Raw genomic sequence first — 6,867 nt, 5'->3', positions numbered from 1 at the left:
TTCAACTCTGATGCTGTCGGCTACAAAGGGCATTACGTCGCACAAGATCTACAATGAGATTGTCACCATCACTAGGAATGTCAGCAAGATAAGCTCTGTGCCTGGACCTGATGAAACACTGCGGTTGAAAGCTTTGAATATGATGGGGAAGATAAGGAAGTACTGGAATCCATTTGTTGAAGAATCTGAGTCTGAGAGCAGTAAGTCTAAGAGCTGTAAGATGAATAAGCTTTTGATTGTTGCTACTGTCTTTGATCCAAGAAAGAAGATGAACTTTGCTAACCTCTGCTTTGAGAAGCTCTACGGAAAAGAAAGCATCGAGTATACTCTGCTTTCTGAATCAATAATGGACATCCTGAAGCGCTTATATGAAGAGTACACTCTTGGATACATCACAAGTGGTGGAGGATCAGGTGGCTCGCAGTCGCAAGGAGGATCATCTTCTCAAACCCAAACTCAAGACAGTGGTGCAGTTCTCCAGAGTCCAGTTGTAGGCAGTGGTATCGGATACGAAAGAATGGATAATCTCTACGAGGAGCTTGTACAAGAAACAGGTACACAAGATTCTAGTAATGAGTTAGAAGTTTATTTGAGAGAGAAAGTAGAGGTTACAAAGAGTGGTACTGGACTTGGAGCCGAGTTTGATGTTTTATCGTGGTGGAGAAGAAACAGTGTGAAGTTCCCGATCTTCTCTCAGATAGCTGCTGATATTCTTGCGGTTCAAGCATCATCTGTAGCATCAGAGAGTGCATTTAGCACTAGTGGGAGAGTCTTAGACCCGTACAGGAGCTGCTTAACTCACTTCATGGTTGAGGTGTTGGTGTGCACAGAACAATGGTTGAAGTCCGAGATTCACATCAATGAGAAAGGCATTCTTACAATAGAGCAGTTACTTTCAGATGTGGAAACTCAAGATGATCTTCTGAGAGGTATGATTCACTTCTTTAAACTCTTTATAATATAACTTTGAATCTTCAAGTTTTGAACACTTATAGGTTTCTGTATTTGTTTTCATAGAGTTTGAAGCTGGATGCAATTTAGAATAAGGAGTGGCTATGGAGTATGGAGTGTGGACGACTGAGAGTGACTGTCATTTGTGATTTGCATCATTTCGTTTTTTTTCTTGTTTAAGACATCAACTTCTTTATGTTTCGGTTGTGATTTGTGAACTTGTGATTTGCTTTTCTTTATGTTTGGGTTGTGAACTTGTGATGCTTTGTTTCAGTTCTTGCTTTTCTTTATGTTTGGGTTGTGAACTTGTGATGCTTTGTTTCAGTTCTTGTTCTTGTTTAAGTCTTTCAGACATCAAGTATGTTATTTTCAGTTCTTGTTTTTATTTCAGTTCATGAATTTGGTTTCAAAATCGTTTTTTCGGTTAATAATTTGTTTTCGGTACGGGTTTAACCGAACCGTTTGTACCCAATTGGTTTCGGGTCTACATTCGGATACTTTTTAAACCGAAACATTGAGTACCCATTTTTCGGATTGGATATGGTTACTTTTATCAGAAGACCGAACCGACCCCGGAACCGGTCAGACCCGATCCGAAACCAAACCGTAGGTGTTCAAAGTACTCATTGGATACACTTTTCAAATAACCAAAAACCCGGAACCGAACGGTTCCGACCCGGAACCGAACCGAATACCCGAAATCCCAGGCCTACTTGTCTTGTATGTTTGCTCCATCGATCATTCTAATGAATTACTCGTTTTACATTACAGTGGCTACTGCTCTGGCGGTTGGTTTCGTCACACTTTTCTGTGTACTTGGCTTTTTGGTATACAAAAAAACCCAAATCAGTCGAGCCTTCGTCATCTCTGATCTCATCTCCTCCGTCTCGTTCATCCCCTCTGTCACGAATCTGGACACACCAAGTGTTCCCTAGCTTCCGCGGGGAAGACGTACGGAAAGGTCTTCTGAGTCATATTCAAAAGGAGTTCGAAAGCAGAGGAATCGTTCCTTTCGTTGATAACGAGATCAAGAGAGGCGAGTCAATCGGTCCTGAGCTCTTTCGAGCGATTAGAGAATCAAAGATCGCCATTGTCTTGCTCTCAAAGAACTACTCTTCATCAAGCTGGTGTCTCAACGAGTTGGTGGAGATTATGAGGTGCAGGGAAGAGATTGGTCAAACGGTTCTGACTGTTTTCTATCAAGTGGATCCCTCTGATGTGAGAAAGCAGACAGGAGACTTCGGGAAAGCCTTTGACAAAACCTGTGTCGGGAAAACGGAAGAGGTGAAGCAGAGATGGAGGCGAGCGTTGATGGACGTTGCTGAAAGAACAGATTTGTGGCTAGTCTATGTATTCCTTTGCAAATATGTTAGAGAGCAAATATGTAAGTGCATAAAGTAAAGAACACATAGAAATTTGTTAACGAGGTTCGTTTCCTACATCCCCGGGACCACGTCCAGAACTCATTCACTAGAAAGATCGCAACTACAATTGCTATATGGTACCAGCACACACCCGTGCCGACCACTCTTATCTAGAATTACAATGATGAGAGCAACTACTACTCCTTGTCTTCTTGACGAGTATAGTTCTCTATAACAAAACTACCAGATCTCTCAACTGGTAGGACGACGTCACACACATCCATGTGCATCTTCAATAAACCCTAGACGCGTAACACTTCCAGTCACCGTCTCGTTGTCTTTATACTCAAACGCCAAACCCTAACCAAGGATTGGGCTTAGTACAAATCACCAAGGCCCACATGACTTCTCTTATTAATTCAAAGCCCATGTGGCCTTTCCATCACATATTCTCAGCAACTCACGTACCATCACGTTTTTGCTTCAGCTACACCATATCATTCTGCACATACTTGTCTCACAAGTAATCACCAAGTTCCAGCATCTATATAAAGCTCAGTTAACATAACTCAACAATCTCTCCCTTGTTTTCTGAGTTTTATAATCCAAACAACATCTAAATATGCTCCTCACATAACAACAATAAGGCTGCTCAAAGATCAATCTTCTTCATTCTCTCCCTTTTTATTTGAGTGTGTTAACTCAAGCTCAACTTTGAAGGCATCAAACGCTCACCCTAGATTATTGCATGACATTCTCTCCCTGCTTGAGTGCACACTCACATAAAACCACCACGCTTAGTAAGTAGAACACATTCATACTTTTGTCTCAACGTCACTTTCCAATAAATTCTGCGTAAAACTGATGATCACTTAGAACTGCTCTCCCACCATCAGTTAGATTCTCTCCCTATTTGAGTGCACATTCATATAACACAGTCGTTTGTAGATCTGTCTCTAGCTTCCGGAAGGTCTGACTGTTTCTCAAGATCTCATGTCGCATCAACTCATGCTGCAAGTGACAGAATCCATACACTCGGTTATAGTCTCATTGCCTTTTGGTGTTCTGAACTAGATTTAGAAAATCCATGAAACTCTTCAACACTATCATCTGCTGTGCATCCAGTTTAGACCAAGATTGATAATCAAAAATATCATGTTTAACACTTAACGTGTGTTGAATCCATAAACCCAGTTCACTTCTTCTTTGATTCTTAGATGATATAAGCTTGGCTTTGTTTCTTCTATAACTTCTGCTGTTAATCAAAAATCTTTGATATCCTTTGATACTATCAACCTTCATTTTAACCGTACCCAAAGTAACATGTTCTTGTCACACATTCTTTCTCTGAACTAGAGAAAACCAGAAAATCAGATTATAACATGTAGTCCTCATCTATGCTATTTGCTTAGAATCAGCTGTCCCAACATCAAACAGATACCGCTGTCGCCAATAGCACAGGATCGGAGCCTGACGTACGCACAGAACAGTCTCTGACTGATGCAGTAGCAGTTCTGAGCTTCATTCTTCTCTTGTTCCATTCTCTCTTCAAACAACTTGATCTAATTTCCTTTTTCTTCTTGGAACTCTTGGAACCCCGTCAAGGAATCAGCACGTAGAGTTTTATGTAACACTTGCAGAAACTGAATCAGATAACTTGCAACACACCAAACCAAGTGTAGGCTCAACCACTTCGTTATAGAAAGAATCTAAAGCAAAATCAAGTATCTGCTACAACAGTACTCAATCACTTTAACCTCCCTTTTTTAAAAAAGTCCTGTAGCCATTGGCATATAAGAAAAACTCAGCTCCCCTTTGCTTTCTCGAGTAAGACACTGATATCTTTGACGTTTTGCTACCAAGAGTAACCAAGATGTGATTCTGTCCAGTTACACATATTTATTCATCATCTTTTCTATGATTTAGCATCAGACCCAGCTTGACAACATTCTCTCAAATCTTAAGAACCTGAAACAGAGGAACAAAACAAATCTTACGCATCACCATTTTCTGAAAGCTTCCATTGCTCATTCTTTTCAGGACACACTGGAAAGTACTGCTCCAAACCACATGTCATCAATCTTTAGCCCTTTTAATATTCTCGTGAAAGTATCACAGATCATGTCAAAGACTGCAGTAGGAGAAACTTCTCCGAGAAACCATCACTCGTATGATCTCAATCAAACTTCTGAAAACACAGTGAAGAAACTCAAAGGAAGTTGTTCCATTATCAGAAAGGCACCTTGAACAACTCTTCTCTCAACACTGACAAGAAAATCTTGTGTTCCATCTTAAAACTGCACCAAAGAACAATCATCACAAGACACCAGACTGATTCTGCAATAAATTCTTGTGTTCTGATGAGTTGGACCCCTTTTAGATTGCTGACTTAGCGGTTCACACGTAACGGTAAGAACATAGCACTCTGATCTCGTCCCAGCGGAGGCATCCTAAGAGCACTAGCTCGCACATTTAACTATAATTTATAAAACCCCGAGAACATCATTCCTCATGCACCAGACACAATGACTTTCTATTGTTCATTTCACCTTAAAGACCAGTGATTTCTCTGATTTCGTTGTTATCCTTTGAGGTAGCCACATGAGCCTTCTAACTTCACTTCACAGTCATCTTCTTGCTTTAGTTTCAAGACCACACTGAGCATCTTTGGATTTGAAACTCTCAAACTCTGAACTCTTGAGTTTTCAGACTCGTCAACAATGAAAAGATGAACAAATATATTCCTGAGACTGAATATCACTTCAAGCAACCACTCACTGACACCTTGAGATCTCTTGATGACCTTTATTGCTACAATAGTCTAAGATTTTGATGGTGGAAATCTGCATCTTAGCCTTACGATGATCCCTCTCTTCACAGAATCAGAATGTTGCTTCATCCTTCAGACTCTGAACCCTTTTTTTTTTTTTTGGTTTAGTAACTCTTTGCAATTTAGAGGTCTGAGCTTGCCTTTGACCATGATTCCACAAGCTGCTTTTCTTGTATTTATCAAAAACATTCTCTTCTACTTGAGTCACGTGCAAGAACCATTGGTAAAAACATGACTGCAGACTCTTAATCAGCTGTTCTGGCGCTCCATCAATCAACAAAGACATAGGTCTCTGCAACAAATTCCTTCTATTGAAATCCAGCTCTACATGTCTAGAAAGTCTCTGGAGGGAGTTAACGAAGCTCAGACACAACTTACACCAACCGTTGGAATCACAATCCCACCGTTGAATTTCAAGACAGTAGCGTAATGAGGATTTTCACCAAGTTTCAGCTCAATCAGATTACTTTTGAATCTCAACACGTTGCCTTGAAACACCCATCTTAGAACATATTGATGCAACAGTTTTTTGGATCATTTTTTTTTTTTTTAATCTTCTTGTTGACTTGAGATGCCCATAAGTTTTCTCAGCTTCAGATGAGTACGATCCTTTAACAAAAATCTGCAATTCTTGTTTTCTTTTCCGCTTGAGTCTTGACAGAACTCACATACTGTAGTAATCACCTTTCCAAGCTACCAAATACATGTTGTCTGAGAACAATAAACCTTGCATGCTCTTTTAAACGAACTCTGCAAAACCTGCAACCATCCTCTGTTTTGCTCCCTCACAAGTTGTACTTCTTACTCCGTGCTCTAGCCAAATTCAAGACAAATGATTTTTCCATCTTTATTCTTCAACACCATACCCAGATATACCAACTTTGACGCTAACTGCTTCCCGGGATCCCATCTGCTCAACACAGCTTCACACTTATCTTAGATGCTATGAAAACTGAATCAGACAAGAATTCTTCCTTTTCTGCATTTTTCATTTCTCAGTCCCTGATTCCCTTGATTTCTTCAGAGCATGTGTATTACTCGCTTCATCTCTAACAAGTTTGATTACTTGATCTTCCCCCTTCAGTCTGGAAACAAGAGACATATCGTGTTTACAGAGACGAAACTGAGATTCTTGAGTCTAGCAGCATAAAAATTTTGCACTAATATAAGCCAATCTTTCTGAAATCAACAGCAAGGCCATATCTCTTCTACTTGACTTGTAGACCAGAACCAAGCGTAGCCAGATCTCACGGCACCATATTGAAAGAAAATTCAGCGAGCATACTTGAGTTTTCTTCTTAAAATGGTCTTTGAACAAATGACTTTTAACCAAGAGAGAGTACACCAGTTGCTTGCATTACCAACACAGCGAGTGACTGTATTTTAACAGCTTGATTGCTAGTGCCTTGCCTTGAGGACTTTTTGTGATCTCTTTTTAACTACTCAAATCTTGATTTCTCTTCTTCTTTCACTGCTGCACCCAATATAACATCCAGAAATCTTATCTCTGTTTCAGCTTAGCTTGCTCTCAAATCGACTATGTATCTTGAAGAATACCATGAACGCTTTCTGCAACTGAAGCTTTCTCCATTGTATTAAGTGTGACCCCTAAGCCTCTTTTCAGATCAGATAAAATAATATCGATTGATTCTTCTTCTGTCTCTGTGCTTTATATATAAATCTTTTGTAACTCTTCCCTTGATTCTATAAGCATCATGAAGA

This window comes from Raphanus sativus, chromosome 9, assembly GCF_000801105.2.
Source record: "Raphanus sativus cultivar WK10039 chromosome 9, ASM80110v3, whole genome shotgun sequence".
Classification (NCBI taxonomy): domain Eukaryota; kingdom Viridiplantae; phylum Streptophyta; class Magnoliopsida; order Brassicales; family Brassicaceae; genus Raphanus; species Raphanus sativus.
Note: the sequence above shows the minus strand (reverse complement) of the source record.